Source organism: Anser anser (genome assembly GCF_964211835.1).
Source record: "Anser anser genome assembly, chromosome: 11".
NCBI classification, from domain to species: domain Eukaryota; kingdom Metazoa; phylum Chordata; class Aves; order Anseriformes; family Anatidae; genus Anser; species Anser anser.
Window position 1 is genome coordinate 18083731 of NC_139732.1, and position 20147 is coordinate 18103877.

General features: G+C 37.1%; 1 protein-coding gene across 9 annotated transcripts in view; it reads left to right on the top strand.

The window, feature by feature from the left end:
- The window catches only part of WWOX (WW domain containing oxidoreductase), a 508525-nt gene that overhangs the window by 316366 nt on the left and 172012 nt on the right, over window positions 1-20147 (top strand). The window contains exon 9 of one of the 9 annotated variants that reach the window (XR_014588992.1): window positions 1-20147. This exon is cut by the window's left edge and continues 45266 nt beyond it; it is cut by the window's right edge and continues 14741 nt beyond it. The exons of the other annotated variants lie outside the window; for them this stretch is intronic. The gene's annotated coding sequence lies outside the window, so the exon portion shown is untranslated. 9 annotated transcript variants of the gene reach the window in all.

Sequence of the window (20147 nt, forward strand, 5' to 3'; positions counted from 1 at the left end):
GAGAGTAGCAGACAACAATTTGTATTTAGAACAATCCTTCCTTAAGCTAAGAGTATTTTCACTTCATTATTTATAGAAACTGTTTAGAAGAAAAATAGAATTTAAAAAACAAGAGTAGCGGTATCAGTGGAACAGCCTTGCAGACTAAAGCCCAAACAGCTTGTTGTACAGTCTGTTAAAATCAAAAAACTCATCCAGCATACAGAGTTGGAGTCCGATGGGGAAATAAATTATACGTTTTCTTTGATGGCTTGTCTGCTTTCAGATCTTAATTGCATCCTAAATGCTGTCCCTTCTACAGCATAGCTTCTGGAGCATTACATAGCTGTGTGTGAGTTAGGACTCCGTGGCTTTCTTTTTCTTTTGCCACCAAAAGCCTAGATGTACTCTGGCAGTCCAGCTCTAAAAGAAAGTCTGCCCATAAGACAAAACCTCCGTGTGAGACCCCAGACTCCAGTCCAATGCTGGGCACTGGCAAAGGCTTGTGAAAGTGCTCCTGCAGAAGAGACCACTCAGAGGTTCTTAGAAATGTTCTTTTTACCCAAGTGCTGAAGAGTTGCTCTGAGTAATTAGATTGCTAGATGAAGTCATAGTGGCAAATACAAAATATCCAATGTATGAATATTTCTTCATGTGATTTTTGTTTTCTTTTCTTGTCCTAAGTGCTCAGCTAATAAAATTCATGTGACCTTGGCTTGGGATCTCAAGAAACATTTGGAATTGCTTATAAACATATTTCTTTATTCTTGTTTTCAATTAGGATGTGTTTCAAAATACTCAGATGTCCTGATAGGAAAATTAAGCAGATAGATCCCCAATAAGTTCATCTCTGAGTAAATATTGCCCCCAGCTTCTCCCCTGCCTTCATGCCTTGACCCTTCCCCGGAGCCAGGGGGACTATTATTGCTTTTGCCCTCGGTGTTGTTTTGTCAACTGAAGTGTGTTCAACATTGCAGTGCAGATTTATTTTCTTATTTAACACGTTCTATTATCATCTGTTGTCTTCATAATAAAGGGTCACAGCAAATTAGTGCTGTGAGAATTATTTTCATTAAGAAGGTCTAATGGCTGATAAAAGGACAGTTTGTAAAGGCATTTATTACAATTAATTACAATATGTAGGCTTTGTTTTCAAAAACACATTTGTCAAAATGTTACTGTCGGTGAAAATGGATTTAAGGATCCTTGTCAGTGTGTTTTCCTGATTAATTAAGGAACTTATTTTAATATCAGAATAACATCATCATGACTTCTTGAAGCAATTAAAGTAATGAATTACTTGCATTCCCTTACATTTTATCTTAATTCTAGATCTTTTGCTACACTCTTTTTCAAATACTAAATATATTCAGTAATTATATCTGATAACATGTAAGTAGCTTTATACTAGATAGTGAGATATATAATACAGATAAAAATAGTATAGATTACATTTAGTGTATTTTATATTTATTTTATAAGTATAGAACATGGTGCTTGCTTACTGCAGATTTCAAAAGGGCTCTGAAAACTTGAGGAACTGCTGTGAGCCTTGTACAGTGCGTTATTTCATGTGCCTCCTTAGTTCTTGCAGTTACTTCTGGAACAAAATACGGTTTCAGAGTGCACGGTAGCAGCACTAACCACTTCAAGGAAAGGAGAAGAGTGTATCTAATCCAATTCCAACTGCCCGTGACATTTAAGGTGTAGCCACTGTTCAATATAATACAAATAGTGGAAACTAGTCCATAAACAAGTGTTTTATGTGTTGCATTTGTGGAATGTTAAATTCTAAAAATAAATAAATAAATAAAATATTAATAAAAAAAAAAATTAACCCACCTCTGTAGCATGTAAGACCTTGTCCCACATAGGAATGGACTAGTAATAGCAACTGAAATACTGCTACAAAGTTGTTGCTATTTTCAGATTCTCTTAGGTTTAAAACAAAGATGTATAAAACATGTTGCTGCCCTCATTCTGCTGCTACTTGAGGGGTGAGCCCCAGCAGCTTGGGACACCCCAGTCCACAGGCCTGTCCCCTCCAGCCAGCTGGAGGCTGTGGGTGTAATGTGTTTGACCTGCAAGGTGGAGTTTGGGCTGGAAAGCTGGGATAACTAGCAGAAAATCACCTGGCAAAGTGGCCACCTTCCTCCCTGCTGCTACGTGCTGATCTCAGCCTGAACCCCAAGTAGGGGTGAGGAGTAGGGGCTGTCCACAGCAAATGGGATGTGCATTGGGGGGGGGGGGGATGTTAAACATAAAATCCTCCCTGTACAAAAAGCAGTGTTTTGTTCTGCCTTGGGACTAAGCACAGCTGACCTCACAGTTGTTTTTACCATGAAGTTTTGGAGGACAAAGCCGGGTGAAAGACTAAATGCTATATTACTAAAGTATGCTTTGGTGAACTATTTCTCAGCACTGAGCAAACATTACATGTAACGAATACATTTAATGGAGTGTATTATTTTATTATAGCTAGCTGCTATAATAGGCAGTTAAAGCATGATAAACAAAAGAAGCAGAAATGTGATGTACTAGAAGATCAGATATGTTTCCCTTATATCTGTTTTGTCAACTTGCATTCATCTACTTTCTGTTTTCTTTGGTGGGCAATCATCAAGGCGTGAAATAGCTGCCTTCCCACGTTACCAAGCCATGTAAATTTTGCTTCGGGAATGAGCTTATTTCAGACAGCATTCCTGATCATTGTGTGTTAGCAGTACTGGCGTGGGGAACATGAATAAAATGTTTAAATTCCTAGAGATGACATAATTTAAGTAATTTACTAATCCATGGCCTGGATGAAGTTTAGCATATGAAATACTGACTAAAAGTGGTAAATAAGTTAGAAAGTTAAGACATCAACATAATTGAGAAAATAATAATTTGGTGACATTCAGATTGTTGGTGTAAATGAGACTATCATTAAATGATGCTGTGAATGGACTGGCAAAGTGCCTTTAAAATAAGTATTCCTTTATTGCCAGGAGCATATATATATATATTTTTTTTACTGTTAGATTTGCTAGTCTTTCTACATTTTGTCTGTTCATATAGGTTCTCTGTTTTTTCTTTCCTTTCAGGAACTGTATGCTACCAATGCTATTGCTGTCCACTATATACCTAATGGTAGAGTAACACTGAAAGCATAATTACATTTCCTAATTGCATGTAATTAAGCAAAACCAAGATGATGTATTCAGTGAGCTCTTGGAATATCCAAGGGTCAAGGACTTTTGGAATTTCATAGCATTTCTCTAAATAAGCACGTTACACTGTTAAAGCAAAGATACGGTTTTGTGCAGTCTGTTCTGTAAACCTGCTTAACAGCTAAAATATATAGTATTCATTTATTTAGCTGAGTAAGGATATAGTTGAGATTTCCTCCCTCCCGTTTTTAGATTTGTCGTACTTAACCCAGGAAAAGGGACTTTAAACTCAGCACCATAATGTTCTGCATGCTGACAAGCTAAGTGATATTTATTTTTTCAAACCTTAATCCTTTTGAAACATGGAGAAATAAATACATCCTCTTATCTAGCATATGCCTGAGACTGGAAATAAATTCTTATTTTCTTGTAGTCCTGTACCAATGGTCTACAATGAATAATTTGGGCAGTCTCACCGAATATAATAGGAAGAGCTTCTCTATTACCAGTGATAATTATAAAGCTCATAATGGGAAACCTCCAAAGCCCTACCATCAATCAAGGAAAATAAACAATGGAAAATGATAGGTATATAGAAATGAAAATGGCAAAAGCACATATGGAAATGCAATAGTTTCTGCAAGGTTATAAATCATGGGGGAGTCATAATTTTAAACGTAATTAATATTCTCAGATTAAAACATAACTTTCTAAGGAATTTAACAGACATTTTTACAGTCAGGAACTAGATGAGTCAGAGCGTTAATAATGGGATTAAGGAGACTTTCACTTCTAGATCATTAGGTCAAATATGACCCAAGTCTGCAGTGCCTGAAAGTTATCATTTCACAGCTGTGCACTGGCCTTTGTAAAAAGATTTGTTGATTTTGGTCTAGACCCCAGCAGGCAAGGGTCTGTGGACCAAAATCATCCATGCTGCAAGCAGTTTTGTTCTCTGTGCAAACAAAAGAAGTTGGCTTCCGTTATCTCAGAGCTTGGATTTTGGAGTGTTAGAGCATCATTAAAAGTCCTATGATGTGAATCCTTCCAGTAGCAGAAGCCAAGAACAAAACGGCCTTTAGAGGGAACTGTCCGCTCGGTCCCTGGAAGGGATCCCTCCCAACGAGGGTGCAGCTGGGGGGTGAAGGGTCATTTCCTGGATGTTTTTCTCTTCTTTTTCCCTTTTCTTTTCTTTGGAAACCAAAGACAAAGATGAAGCAAAGACCTTCAGAGCATTTTTCACATTCATTGTAATGTGAATTCCCACACATGCTCCTTAAAATAGAGGTTGATTTCAATTATTAGCCCCAGAGACTGAGATGTTGCAGTACGTTGCCTATTGGTTTAGCCATGTACACCAACTTACTGGTAAAAGCTTGATAAAGTTTTATAAGTAAACAGTGTATTAGTTTTGCTGTGAGTAGTGAATGTAGAAAGGGGGTGGGGGGCTCCTGCTGTAAAGTGCTAATAACTAAATTAGGAATACCCTATTTTTTTTTTTAACACCTTGAAAGTGAATTTTAATCTTACACGGTCATCTATGGATAATTTCAGGGGCACATGGTGCGTTGTCTCAGGAAGGATTTGGGCAGGAACTGGAGCTCCTAGCAGCACTGTGTTATGTGGGAGGAGTGTGGTCCGTGATTTTCCCATCTCACAACGTGGCCTGGAGGGCTTCAGCCTGGAGCACTTGGCTTTCTTCACAGAGCAGTGCTGGATGTTAGAGGCCTTGAAATGATCTCTGCTTACTCGCAGTGCCATTCCCATGCAAAAAAATGATAATGTTCAAAATACAGCTGGTTGACTTCTGTGTCACTTGGTCTCCCTTCAGTGAGCTCTGAAGATGTTTTAGGAAATGTTTGGATCTTTCTGAAGCATTTGTGTCCATGGTGATTTCTGAATTTGCTCTTTGGGAAGGCAGTGAATTAACTAAGGTTTTCTCCAGGCTGTCTGTGTGGATGAGTGCCCCCATGCACATTCCTGCTGAGCCAGGTGGTGGACCTTGTCTGGTTCAGAAACCTCTGCCCTCGCTAGCAGAGCATTGTGCTTACACTTACAAACCCAGCGGAGACATAAGGTAGACATGTTCAAGGACAGCACTATACTAACATGTGCTTTCTGACATGTTTTTCTGATGCTTTTTTGCACATGAAATTATTAATAACTTAAAAATTCAGTCCTTGAACCAGCTCTGTTTCTCCTAGTTCTTGTTTCCGGCCTCTGAAAGCACAGTGCCACCACCTCACCTCCATTTGGACTGCAGCTTATTTACACGTTGGTCATAGTGCACATGGTGCTTACAGCGATGCTGACTTGCAGTTTTGCATTCCTTTTGTTTCTTTTCCTGGCCACAAGCAAGTGCAGCTCCTCCCTTCTTTTCTGTCCCTAATTCCTGTCTCCTCTAGCCCCCTAGACCACCTTTGAGACACTATCTTTTGGGCAGAGGTTATACCTGTGTAAATAATGGGGGACCAAGGAGATGTCTGTTACCTTAATTGTAGTTACAATATGGTAATTGCCAGTGATTCTACAGCTAAATCAGTCAGGACTTAAAGGATTCAATTTTCTTATATCTTTTATTGCTGTTTTGGAATTCTTCAATGTTTTTTTCCATACATTAGAGTTGCTTGCTATACATCTGAGTGAAGATGAGACTCTTTTTCACATGATTTCTACCAGAACCAAATACATTTTTGCCAGTTGAGGAGTCTGCCTGCAAGCTGAACTTTTGCAATGTCACTCTTTCATACACACACAGTATCAAATATTTTCCAGACATATTTGTTCAGGAATTGGCAGGTTACAAGAGGAAAACAGTAGTGAACCATTGGGAATCTGGTTCAGCTCTAGCAAGTGCATTTTGTTTGCAGTGCTTTGTTTCCTGTTGTGAATTTCATTTAGGAAGTATAGATGACAAAGCTTTATTAACTGAGCACAGAAACTACACAACTATTATTCCCAGTAACAAATGAGTCACTAAGTTTGCAACAGCAGATGAAAGATAAATGTATGAATGTGAGAAGATCTGCAATAGTTATGAGTTCTTCCTAAAAATACATTTAAACTGATTTACAGCTTAATACGCTGTACTCTGTGTGATGTATTCTGGTGTTCAGTCCTAACGCATTCCTGAAAAGAATGTCCCATGTTGTTTTAAGGATTAAACATCCCATGGGGGATAAAAGCACCAGAGAAAGGAGGACAATGAAACAGTAGATTTAAAAACAAACAGGTGTGGTGTAATAAGTAAAAGGTGAGTATGTGCTGAGGTCCATATAGAATCAGGATGGAAATTCCAAATGACCAGTGGCTGGTGTGGCAGCAGAGCTCCCTCCTGTACTGCCCACATAAGAGTCATCAGGCAGCCTGCACTCCGGCAGTGGGCTTGAGTGAAGAAATTCTTCTCAGATATCTTTACTTCCTTCGTAAAAAATTCATATGGTTAATATTTAAGTTTCAGAAAACTGTGGCCAGCAAGAGAAAGTTCTTCTAAATGACCCCATTTGTGCTAATGTAACAATCTAATGAAAACTTTAATGCTTATGTTTGCATAATTCCAATTCATTTTTTGCTGTTCTGATGATTAAAATTGCTCATTTAAGGAATATCTTTTGTTTTGTATGATTTCAGCATTCCCTTTGGTAAGATCTGCAAAAAATGTGAGGAAATAGGTTTAATAGACAGTCTCAGGAATGGTTAGCTAAATGGTATTGCAAATACTCCCAATTTTTCCCTTTGTTCTTCTACATATGTTTAAAGATATTTCTGTTAATTTACAATTTGAAAGGTGGGTGAGGAGCAGAGAGTTTGAAAAATAGATTACTGTCTTCATTAATACAGGTTTGACCTACAAAGTCTTCACGTACTTAATGATTAAAAACCAAAGTACTAAATAATAAATTATAAGAATTTATAGGAGTCATCATCTTGAAATTAGCTTACTGAATGTTCTTATCATAATAAATCTGAGTGGGTGTCTAATTTAGTGTTAGCTGACTGAAATTATATGTTGCAGCCAGATAAAAAAAAAAGGGGGGGAAAAAAACCTTTTTTTTCAAGACAAATGATTTGAATTTAATCAGAAGTAACCCAAAAGCCTATCATATTTTGTTGTGTCTACTTTGCAGAAACTTTGGCAAAACTGGTGCTGGCAGAATGAAGATCAATTTCAGTTTGTGAATCTGGCAGACAATAAAATTTCCTCTAGCTAGCAATTCAGTGATGTTTATGGTAACACTTCCCTCATGCTATAGCCAGTGAAAAACCCAGGAAAGGAATGACAAAATATCTGTTATATCTTTTAATCAATCTAAGTATAGCAGAAGTGTTTGCCAGGATCTTTTTATGTGATTGTAGAACAATCTCTCTCTTCCTTCTTTACCTCTTGCTGTTATAAAAGATGTTTTTCAATTCAGTCAAAATGTATTTCTCCTTACATATGACTAGGAAGCCTCCCCTGTAGGCCATAATGTGTTCAGGGCTGCTAGGCTGCTTCTAAAATTTGGCTACTGGGAAGTCTTGAAGGAAAAGAAAAGATAGAAAAACAAACATTAATTTAGGAAGGATATTAAAAGCAGTCCTAATGAATATTTTGCTCCAGTCTAGACAGTAGATGATAGAGTCCTGAGCCCGTTTTCAGGACAGTCATTCTGAGTCTTTTCTATTATCTCAAAATAAGTGGGTTTGGCCAGTATAGAGCTAGTTTATATTAGTCACTATTTCACTATTTTTGTTGATGTACTTGGGATGCTTCACTGAATGAAGAACTGAGACCCTAGTTTGTAAGCAGGCACTAAAATCATAGCAAAATAGCTTTACGAGGGAAATTTCCCCCTGCAGCTTATAAAGAACAGCAAGAGCTGCAGAAAGTAGTCAGGTTCTACTTGATCCTTTTGCTTTGCCTCAGTCCCTCACCCTAATTAATTAGAAGGAAACATGCCTTCCAGAAAAGAGGAAGATACCTTTGGGATTTTCAGCAGGAAGTCATAGCTCTGGTGGTTAAAAGGGAAAAGATTTGTTGTTGTTGTTTTAAATATTAAAAATCTAAGATGTGATTCACAAGTACTTCATTTTTATCATTAGTACCAATTCTGTAGTGCTAAATGCTGTTGATAATATTTAAGTTTCTTTATGTAAACATAATTTTTGATTGCAGATTCCTAATCAAAACTAGAAAGCCCATGTGCCTCAGTCATTTTTCCCAAAGAGCTCCTGGAGATCAGATTCATCTCTGAAAATGCTGATTAGTCTGGTTTCATTACCTCGTTTCAGAGTATTCAGACATTGAAAAAAGGCAAAACAACGATGAGAGTATACAAATGAAAATTAGATGCATTATTAGATTAAAAGAGCTTATATCTCTCATTTTCTAAAAAGCCTTTACCTTAGCAATCTCCTGCAGTTGCACTAGCGTGATCCTGTGCAGCAGCAGCGTGCCCCGAGCGTGCGCAGAACGTGAGGTTCCTTTGGAGCACTCCTTGATATATGCCATAAAATGGAGAATAGCTTAGGTAATTACTATGTTGCACTGTGTAATCATTGTTTACTTGGGAAAGAAGATGCTTGTGAAATATTTTTTGTTAGCCTAATTGTTAGCAACCTGATTCAGAATGCAGTGAAATCAGTTAAAAACTCCCATTGTTTTTACGAGTGAAGCTGAGCCTCGTTTTCAATCTTGTTTTTATTTTGTCTTTAGATATGATCATGATTGGTGGTATTTGTTTGTATAATTGCAGAGTCCAAAGACCCCTGAGATGAGTATCTGCTATGCCAGCAACGATGCAGAGACATACTAAGAGATGTGTCTGTGTCGAGACCACAGCTTAGGAAGGGGATGGTGGAAGTGGGGTGACTGCTGCTAGCAAAATGAATTCAACTGGGCACTACTGGTGAGAGTGCTCTGCATCCATGTGGTTTAGCAGTGATTCCTAACGCGTCTGAAACCAAGATCGAATGGCACTATTATTTCCTCCAAAGGCAAGTACCCACCAAAAGGCAGGAATGTTAGTAGTAGTAATAGCATAAGCTGAATGATAGGACTGTAGAAAAAAATGGATGGAAAAGAGCATGTACTGGCAAAGCATTTAATCTCTTAAAGTCTATGTGGCTCACTGATACGAGACAGAAACTGCAGGTGAAGACTGAACCCAGAGTGTGTGCAGACGGGTGTTTTGTTCTCAGTTCTGTATCCCTTTTCTTTCATGCCTGCACAGAGTTAATCAGAGGATATGGTGATGGTTCTGTGACCAGTAAAATATGAACCATATATGTAGGGAGAGTAATCAAATGTTTAATGGAAGAGCATAATGCTCCCTTTATAAGAACTCTTGTTTTTGTAATGGAAGATTTGTAACACACTGATTTTTAAACATTTTTTTTTTCAAGTATCATTAGCATTACTAATGTGTGTGTTGCTTTTAAAGGCTTGACTCAGCAATTTCTGCGTGTTCCAGATTTCTTGCCACCGACATGCAGCTGTGTTGCTGTGTAACAATGCAAGGTCATTTTTATGTCACATACGTAGAAATAACAGAAATTGTATTCAGCCTGAATTAACATAATGTCCCTAAAGATTTCAGTAGGAAAAAAAAAAAAAACTCAGCATGATCCATTAACACCAGAATTCAGGGGATAACCTCCAGCACAGGCTCTAGAGGTGCTTGATTACTGACCTGGCCAGTGAGAACTCTCTGTACTTGGATGCTGTAATACTTTCTTTTGTTTGTTTTTCCCCAATCATTTTGTCACAAGTCCACTATTTAACAAAAATGATCAGATGAGGTTATTTCGTTGTTTGTTTGTTTGTTTGTTTTGTTTTGCCTTAGGGGATCAGTTTTTTAAGATAAAACTGCATCTTTGTAATACATATAAAGATACAAGCAGGAAGAAGGAAACAATATTAAGTGCTATTAAATTTCTTTGCAATAGAGTCATATTAGTTTTTTATCTCCCTGCAACTTGTTGAGGTTTGCAGTTCCCTGTAACATTAGGCATTTGCAGAAATTTCTTTAGGATTCAGTTGGTTATAAATAATATGTTGTGAAAGAACAAGAGAACCTGTGCATTTCCCAAATCTGTTACACTTTGTACCCAGGTCTGCACAGCAATTCAACTAGCACTTCTGTGAAATGAGGGAAATGATAGGTTTTTCATTTTTGAAAGAAATTAATGAGTGCGCAGATAAAGTAGGAAGGGAAGATCACTTGCTGTTCTAATTAAATAAAGGCTGTGCTCAAAAATACAAATATATGGTGTGGTGGCCAGGCAGCTTGTTGTTATGTTGTGTGTTTTTGTTGTTGTTGTTTTTTGGTTTTTTTTTTTCACATCAGTGATATTCTTCAGTCCTGCAAGTTAGTAAAACCAAGACCACTTGCCATAGCTATAAGCTATCAATAAAAATTAATGTACCAGAGGGAATTGAAAGGAAAAAAAAATGTACTTAAGTGTTCAGGGCCATCGAGCCACCCATGCATCCTCTGTGAGTGTATTCTGGCGATAGAGCTGTTATTGTTGCCATGGGCTGCCATTTAATGTTATTTTCCTAAGTAAATGCTTCTGTGCTCTGATCAAGGACATTGGCAGTAAACCAAGACACAGTCTTCAGAAAAAGATGGTGCTGAATGGTACTGAATACAGTGCAACCAGATCTGGTATCAGAGGATAACTAAAGCCCCTATCTTTTGAAAGTCAGTTCATACACGGTTTTAAAATCCTTTCAAGAAGGGAAGAGTCCTTTTCCTTTCCTCTTTCTCTCTCTCTCTCTCTTTTTTTTTTTCCTGAAAGTATGATTTTTTATTATTAATTTTTTTAAGACTGACAAGAAGAAGTGAAAAAACAAGATTGGGATATATCGAGTATAAGGTGATTTTAACAGAGGAGAATGGATAGATCAATAACAAAACCCAAAATCCGCAAAGAAATACATTTCTGGGATGGATTTTTTTGTTTATCCACACAGGAGAGGTCAAACTCCTTTCCAACAGGATGATACTTGTTAAACTGAGGGCTCCCCTCTTAACTAGATCCCCCTTGGAAAATGTTTTTTTGGGAGAGGATGGAGGGGTTGGGAAGAAGGGGGGAATGTTTTGGCTCTGTATCCATCCTGAATGCTGCTGTGAATGGTGGAGATCTCTTCAAAGGGGAGCGACAGGAGGTGTCCATTAAGTCCCAGTGCAACTGTCCTGAAGTAAAAGATTTTCCACTGCGGAGGACTAGCATTTTTAGTGTCATCTGTTTCTTTTGGCTAAACTACTAACTGTATTTGTCGATCATGAGAGTACATTTTAAACAAGGAGTGCTGGTGTGTTGTCCCCTGGAACAGCTGAGCCCCCATTTGCTAAAGGAAAAGAGAAAAACCAATATGAAAGGGTTTTCCGCTTGCATAGTTTGTGTACTGGAACTGTATACAAATGCAGAAATAAAGGCCTGTTACAAGGAAGTGATCCCCCAGGTTAATTTTACCACCAGTCTGCAATCTCCATTTCTTGCTCAGAATGATTATTATTTTAAACTGTTACATTTGATTCACTTGTATTTAAAGCAATAAAATTACACTTACTCCAATAAAGTAATAAAGGGCAGGGTCTGTGCCCCAGGGACCTGAAATCATCATTTTTGGGCATGGTGCGATCAGTGATTGCAGCTTTGGGGTATGTAGTAAAGAGAAATGGGATTTAGCATCATCATTTACCTGTAGGATGGCTATGTCCTAGTGAAAGCTTGTGCTTTTTGCTGCAGGTGTGTAAGAAAGCAGCTGGGTGCAATCCCTGTGGGCATCTATTTTTAAAATCAGGCTCCATTTGCCCAGAACTTAGCAAAAAAGAAAAGGAGAATATTACAAATGAAGAGGCTGACCTGGCTTTTTGGTATGTGTTATTGATAGTATATAGACAGTCAGGTAAGTATTTGTTTGAGGCATTCTTCAGGGTTATTCAGCACTTGATGCTCCACCACCCACCTTTCATTCCAGCAGTTCACCTTTTCTTTTAATGATGCCTTTCATATGTGTTGGTTCTTCATAAAAAATGCCCATATGGGGTCAGACCGAAGTTCAAACCAGTTTAGTACACTTGCTCTAACAAAGGACAACAGTAAAACACTAAGAAAAAGAGGGAGAATCAGGAAACAATAGATGTTTTTCCCCCATATCTCTCTCAGCCTCTGGTAACATTTATCAGACAGTTTTTGACTCATGTAAATTCTTAGCATCCACAGTGTCCTGTGGGAGGGATTTGACAGCTTAACTTCATATTGCATAAAAAATCCAAGTGTCTCCTTTCTCTGATGGCATCCGGCCCTTGTCCTAAACGAGGCACCCTCTCCCTATTCACCCTCTCCAACATGCTCAGAGGTTTATAGGCCTCTAGCGTGTCTCCACTCAGCCATCTCTTTTTAAAAAAGAAAATCCAGAATTTAACTGTGTACAAAAGTTATTCCATAATAATAATATTTTTTTTGTCCTTACCTGTAGCCTTCCAGTGCTATGATGTCTTTTTAAAGATGAGAGTACCAGAACTTCAGTGACATAGCAGTGTATTTTTGGTTGTTTCTCTATCCCTTTCCTAATAATTCCTAGATTTCTGTTTATTTTTTAATTGCTACTGAGCGTTGAGCTAATGTTTCTGTAACACTATGTTATAACCCCAGAATCTTGGTTTTGCATCCTAACAATAAGTTAGTGAAGGCATGTGAAGTTTCACTTGTTTTTTCTCATGTGCATCACTTGACATTCAGCTACATTTAGTCTCATCTGCCATTTTATTGCCTAGTTGCTGAGCATCATAAGATCTTTCCGCATATCTTCACGGTCAACCTTCATCCTTGCTAATGTGAAGAGCTGCCCTTTTTTCCTAGGTAGTGATGAAGAGGGAGGGAGAAAATGGAAGGGCAACTGTAGAGTGTGCCACATGGACACAAACTATTTAGAGTGAAACCCAGCGATCCCCACTAGAGGCGAAGTGATTAATGGAACTGAAACCTCAAAAAATGGTCTTGCAACTACATTTTTAATGCATACTATTTGTGAGCTTGACATTCAGCAAAATGCTTTCTCTCATGCCTGGTTTGAAGTTAAAAATATAAATGGAATGTCCTAGATTTTATTTATGCATCTGAAGTTGTTAAGGAGGTAAAGGAGAATTGAGAGATAGGCAGCCCAGATTACCTATCTCCAAAGTACAGTCCCATCATTTGCAGAAACTTCTCCTATTGAGCGAATCGTTCAAAGTTGGGTTGATTTCGGTAATTCAGAATTAAATATATTTTCAGTGAATAAGCAGAGGTTTGTTTTATTGTCCAAGGGAGAAGTCATAATGTTTACTTTGTGAACTTGGAGGGTTCAGCACAATAAAAGTGCATCTCTGTCATGCACATGCACAAATACACACATTGCTGGCAATGGATTTGCTAGTACCAATTCTAGGTAATGTTGCAGATTATGAATAATTGAAAAATGTGGTGGAAATGCTTCATCTGAATTCTGTGTGAGCAGTGTCCAGTGAATATCTGGGAGAATGTCTGAATTATTGCTTAAAAGTTTGCCACAGTGCTCTGTGTACAACTCCACCCCCCCCAAAAAAAAAAAAAAAAAAGCTGTATGAGTTGTATGGGACTTCCAACTTCCACAGCAGTGAATTAAATTAATAAATGAGAGCTAATATCAATGAGAAGTAAATGCACATTTGGATTTTTCAAATCTCATCATTCAATAGCATTAGAAACACACCCTGTCAAGTATGTCTTTAGAGTTTATGGTATGTCTAAAACTGTGTACATCAAAGGTTTATTATTGTTTCATTACATTTTATTTTAAATGAGAGAAAGTGCCTTTGCATTTGGAAAGAAAATACTCCTCTATATCCTAAATGGAGAAAGTTGAGTGAAGAAAACTACTACTATAATCATCAGGGTTTGTAGCACTTTAACAATGTGAGATTCGCAGTAAATTTTGTATTTTTTCTTAGTAGAGTAAGAACAAATTTGCTTTGCCAGCCTGTCTAGACTTCTGTTATTCTTCCTATGAGAAAGTGTTTGATATGATTGTCTCTAATTTAGAATTTATTTTTCACTTGTCTAATCATTTGTGTTGAGTGAAAAGTAGCAAGTCAAACTGATGTTACCTGCACAGTATTGTATTTGCGTTTCGCTGGTGTCATTAATTCCCCTGTATTAATTATACCTTTTACCTTTTCTCTCAATATTTAAATTTCTTTTGTCTGTCCTCATAGCTCTTACCTTTTGTACATTAAATTTCATTGCTGGTACTCTGAAAATCCAAATAAATTATGCCATGTGCCCTACCATCATCAACCTTCTCAGTAACCTCAGAAAAGTCAAGGAGAATAGTCAGGCAGATTTTTCCTTTCTCAATCTCTCTACCAGTTATTTTCCATTATATTACAAATATGTGTTCCTTTCTACCTTGCCTGTCAGAATGGCTTTCAACTCCTTTCCTTGCTAATGGTGAGAAGGTGATTGACTTGCAGATTTCTGCAGCAGTTTTAGACCTTTTGGAAAAAGAAAAAGAAAGAAAAAAAAAAAAGAAAAGAAAAAAGGGTTGCTCGTATTCAACAAACTTTTTTTTTTTTTTAACTGCTTGAACTTCGATTATTATTTGTGTCCTACAGATCTTTGACAAGAATAAATCTTACGGTATCTAGTCTGACAGACTCAATTTTTGTTTTCAATTGCCTCCTACTTTTCTAGTAGTAGGCACTGTGGTAATTATATACATAGTCAATGGATGACAGCCAGGATATTGTTATTGTAGTCTTTGGTTTAGAGAAAGTATTAATTTCATATTTCACTTGTTTTACATGCCATCAGGGTATAACTCTTTCCTTGATTCTAGAGTACTGAAAAGCAAAAGTTGCTTTCAAAAGTTGCAGTTCTGCTTCAATTCTTTAGCCATGTCTGCTTTAAGTTTTAGATTTGATTTGTCTTTTTTTCATTCTGGCACGTATCTGTAGGGTTTTGTCTTACAGATTATTATTTTTTTTTTTTAGCAAGTCTTGTAAGACTTGGAACTCTTTTAGATAACAAATTTTGATGAAAATAATCAGTTTGTATTGATTATAGTCAATATTTTTAAGCATACATTTGAAAAAAAAAAAATGAGCCTATGGGTGATAGTTCATTAGCTTATAAATATAATATAACTTCCTGAATAATTACAGGTTCTTATAATTTTTATGATGCTTTTTGCTTATTTTCCTTCGGATAATTTTCAAAGTATTATTATTCCCTCAAGAGATCTCTAAGAGGCAGAATTTCTGGCTATTAAAGATTTGCCATCCCACAAGCAGCAGACTGAGAATGCCTCCAGGTTATTTATAACTGGATTTTATCTCAGAAAATTAACTAAAGAAGATAAACCAAAATTCTAGGGGAAAATGCCTTAAACATCTCATGTATTATGCCGTGCTCAAACAGCTATTTTAATTTTAACAGCCTGGCAAGCCCAGTGGAGCTCTTTTTCTGGTTTTGGGCACAAAATAAGATAACACTTTCTGAATTCCTCCAGGAGATCATCTAAGTGCACTTAAAGTGGTGGCATAAAATATGAGTTTACAATGTGATATATTTAAGCTTCACATGTTAGTTTAATTGATTTTCTGTATTTGCTACTTCTAAGAGCCCCAGAACTTCCAAATTTGCCCTTTAAAAAACTAATACATTTTCAAAATGTTGTATTAGCACACAAGTAGCGGTTGATCTGTTCACAGAACGTTTTATTGCACATTGGTTTCTCTAGTGCTATAGCCCTTCCTAACCACTGGTACTGGCAGTGGGCCGCTTGCGTGGATAGGGTTACACGTCTGACACGGGGCAGGGGGTGGTTAGCTGTGATTTGTGGGTGGGCTCCTGGGGAGCCTTGGATGTGAACAAGGGAAACAAGCCAACCGAAGGCAGAGTGTCTCAGTTGGGTTCCTTGCAAGAATTTAGGTGTCTGATGTGATTAAGTTTAAAATAACAAACTCATTTTGTTTCTAACATCAGTTATATTTGAACTTAGGTTTAGAGGGGTGAAAGGGTATTGCAATAATTTATTGGACCTTATAGTACAGTCAGTGTTTAAAAAAGAATGGTAGCTGGAAGGCATGTGCTATTCTTATTTGAAGGAAAAAATACTATCAGATTGCAAGAACTGGAATAGTTCCTCTGCCTTGTGAATTTTGACAGAGAATTAACTACTTTTCTCCACATGTAATAATAATGAACTGCATTTATGACTATAGAATTATGACACACTACTGCATGACCTATGAAGATGACAAAACTATTAGCGATCTTTTCTGGCTTTTTCTTTTAATTATCCACCTCTGCAAAGTAGACGATAGACTAAGAGTAGGGTAAATAAAAGTGATTGGTTTGTATCAGTGTCATTGCATGGCAGAAAGCTGTTGACATTTGCCATTGGTGTGCTTAGGATTGGATATAACTGTTAAAGAAATTGGAACTTGTTCTGCATTATGGAGTGTAATATGCAGTCTCCATATGATTTTCTTCCATAACATCTTGAAAATTTTATTTAAGGAAGAACATAAACTCTCTGATACTATGCAGACTTCTTTCTGTGACCTTAGCTGACATACTGCATCATTTGTTGAAGACAAGAACTAAACAGAAATTGAATTTTGGCTGAAAATTACATGAGGAAATTAGTGATTACACTATCAGCCCATTTAGACTTCTTGCCTTTCATAACTGAAAGGGTGGCTAGAAAAATATGGCTCAGTGTTGCATCCTGCCATCTGTATTTTCTTTTCTAAGTTATCTAATCTTATAAATATTTGAATAACTTTTGCTCAGAATAAACATACCTTGCAGCTTAGCACTAGAACGCACTTTGGCTCTTGAGACTATAACAATTGGATAAATTAATATTGATTTGCTAAGAAAATACTTCTGGATCTGTTGAATTATCTCCTACTGTAGTCTGTCTAGGAGAAAACTTAAAAATTTAAAAGAACATAAAAAGTTCTTGACCATTCATCCAGTGAAAGTAATTATAGATAGCATTGCACAAAGTTTATGAGTTATACTTTCTAAAATACAGATTGCTTAGGAAAATTCCTGGAGCTTCATGGAAGGGAAAGCTAGCTACACATACAGATTCAAACTGAACCCTTTTTCCACTTAAACACCAATTTATTATTATTATTATTTATATATTTTTTGTTTAGAACTCATTACTGTGGGAGATTTGGGTGGCTGGATCAGTGTGGTTGACCACTATGTTGAGATACGTGTTTACCACTAACAGGATTAACAGGCAGGGAAGAGATCAGAGCGTGTATGAGGTGTCTCTGGTTTCCAGATGTCCAGCAGCCCGCTTCTGTTCCAGGTGGGCTTTTGGACATCCTGAAATCTGCAATGAGTAGCTACGTTTTCTTCCACACAGGAAAATCTCTGAGGGAAAAGAGTGGGTGACTGTGGATCTCTGGTCCTAGGGAATATGACACTCCAAGTGAAATTCCTTTAAGGAGAAAAAAAATGAAGTGCATGGGACATAGATCATTGCATAAATGGAAGCAGTCAAGTTTTCAACTTACTTATGGAGCCATGAGAGATTCAAAGAAAAATGACACCCTTGAAAGCGATTTGGCATTGCATCTTTCTTTGGCGTATGCCTGTACTATGATTCTCCAGGTTCACGGCTTGAGGCAGGTGTTCTCTTCAGTAGTGGAGGTAAACTTTCAGGAAAAGACAAGAAAGAAACAGAGGACTTCAGCAAATAAATAAAGAAATATAAATACATATGTTTCTGTCAACTTTACATGTATGTATCTCTATGGCTGATTTATATGAGTCTGTGTAAATGTATGCCCTATTTTTCTCCTTCAAGTCACATACAAATGCTCAACATCCAGTATTTGCATTTGACTAAGATCTCTCAAATGTCATGGTTTTCTATTTGTCACCAAAAAAAAAAAAAGAGAGAGAGAGAGAGAACGAGAGAGAAAAGAAAAGGGAAAAGAACGAAAGGGGAAGAAGCACATAAACCAAAATAAAACTGATATTTCATTTGAGTTTTCCTGATAGATATTGAGTTCTTTCCATATAGTTGTGCATTAAGGGTTTTGCTGAGTGAGCTAGGACACTGCCTCTTTAAGTGTTTAACAGTAATTGGTTCATGTCCTGGTGTTCACTGAAAATCCTAGACATTTCATGGAAAATCTTCTTAATGAGGGAATGAATTTTTCATTCACATTAGAAAGCTCACTCTGACAAACAATTTCTAAATAAAACTTTGGCGACATGACATCCCATATTGGACTTGACAAAGAGGACAGGTGCATTAGAATAAAACTGTATGGCGATCCTTCAAGCTGTCAGCCATGAATATTTTATTTCTTAATGAATCATCTTTGTGAAATGAACTTTCTTGTTGTAGTGTCAGTGCCATTTACAACAAAAAACCTGCTCCTTTTAAAAGGTGAACTCCTTAAAGATGCTGATGCCTGCATAAAATACTTAACCCTAGACAAGGTATTCAGTAAATTTAATAGTGTTATTATTTTTTTTTTTCCTAAACTGTTTGAAATATTGTCTCATACTACCAGGTGTGACTGTCAAACACAACCTTTTGCAGTTGCAATTTTGTTAACAAAGCCATTATTCAAGTTAGATTATCAATGAGGTTGGTCCATGGGACATCAATTTTGGTATTAAAAACCAAAGCATAGTTACTTAACCACTGTTTTGGTGTTTCCTTTATTTTTAATGGTGTATTCCATTTATTGTTGGTTGTGCATAGTAATAGATTGATACTAGAGACTTTATGCATGAAAGTTGTAGGGCTAACTTAAGCAACAGCTATTTACACCATCTTGTATCTCTGTTCCCTACCATGCAAACACAATCATAGGCAGCCCTTGTGATTTTTGTTTTGTTTTGTTTTGTTTTTCCCCTGTGGTCTAAAGTAAGTGCTGGTTACAGTTGGTGTGCAGTGTGGGCAGTGTCTCCTACAGCAATGCCCCCTCAGTACCCAGGCATTTTGTGCTGTCCCCAAACTTCTTGTTTCTTTGTTCTAAGGAAATACAAATGTCAGATTCATTCCTCCTTCCTATCCTTCCTTTCAGTTTATTTGTCAGAGTAGATTTGAATGTACTGCTTTTGCTAAAAATTTTACATTTGTTGAGTTATCTTAAAAGCATATGTGTTTCAGCATTTTGATTTTGTTCTGCAAAAGCAGCTTGATTTGGATTCTCTGGGGAACGCTCCATTTTTTATTGATATTAAAAATACCTATTTGATTGCAAACCTCAAAGTGGACTAAATTCAATTTAATTTACATACTGGTGTCTTCAGGAACAAAGATTGCATGTCCTTTGTGGCATTAGTTGTGGATGTTTGTTCCAAGCATGTGTCAAGTTCAAGTTACAGGGTTTGTCATTTTACTTACAGGCTAAATGTTTTGACTTACACCCATTGTCTCCATAGTCCCTGACCTGTGTCCTTGCTCATACTGGATATATACTTTGTCTTGTCTGTCCATGTGCCCATCCAGCACCCTAATCTCAATGGAAATACTCCAAAAGGGAATAGGCCCTTTTTAGTTTTCAAGTATTATGCTTCTTGCGTTCCAGTTTCTTCCTTTTCATGCTGGACTTTTGTTTGTTCTTGTATTAATTCCCTTCCAAGCGTCTGTGCTTACAAGATTCTGCTCTTGATGAAGTGGGTAGCACCTACCCACTGTCTTTAACTGGAGAGAAATGGAGAGATGAGCTGCTTTCAGAAAGGCAGTATTTATTTATTTTATTTTTATTTCCCTTAGCATTGACTTCACATGTCTGCCTGCTTCCATTGCAGTTTGAAACTGGCTATAAAGTTTTTTGAGGTCTTAATTGAAAAACCTAGAATAGTTTCACCAGACTTCACAAGAAAATGTGAAGACTATTTAGAAATTTGAGAATTTCAGGTTGATAAAGAGGTACGTTTATGTACATGTGAGGAAGCACTTTTCAAACATGGAGGTAGCTTGAAAAAATTGGGAAGAAAAAAGTGTTTGCTGGA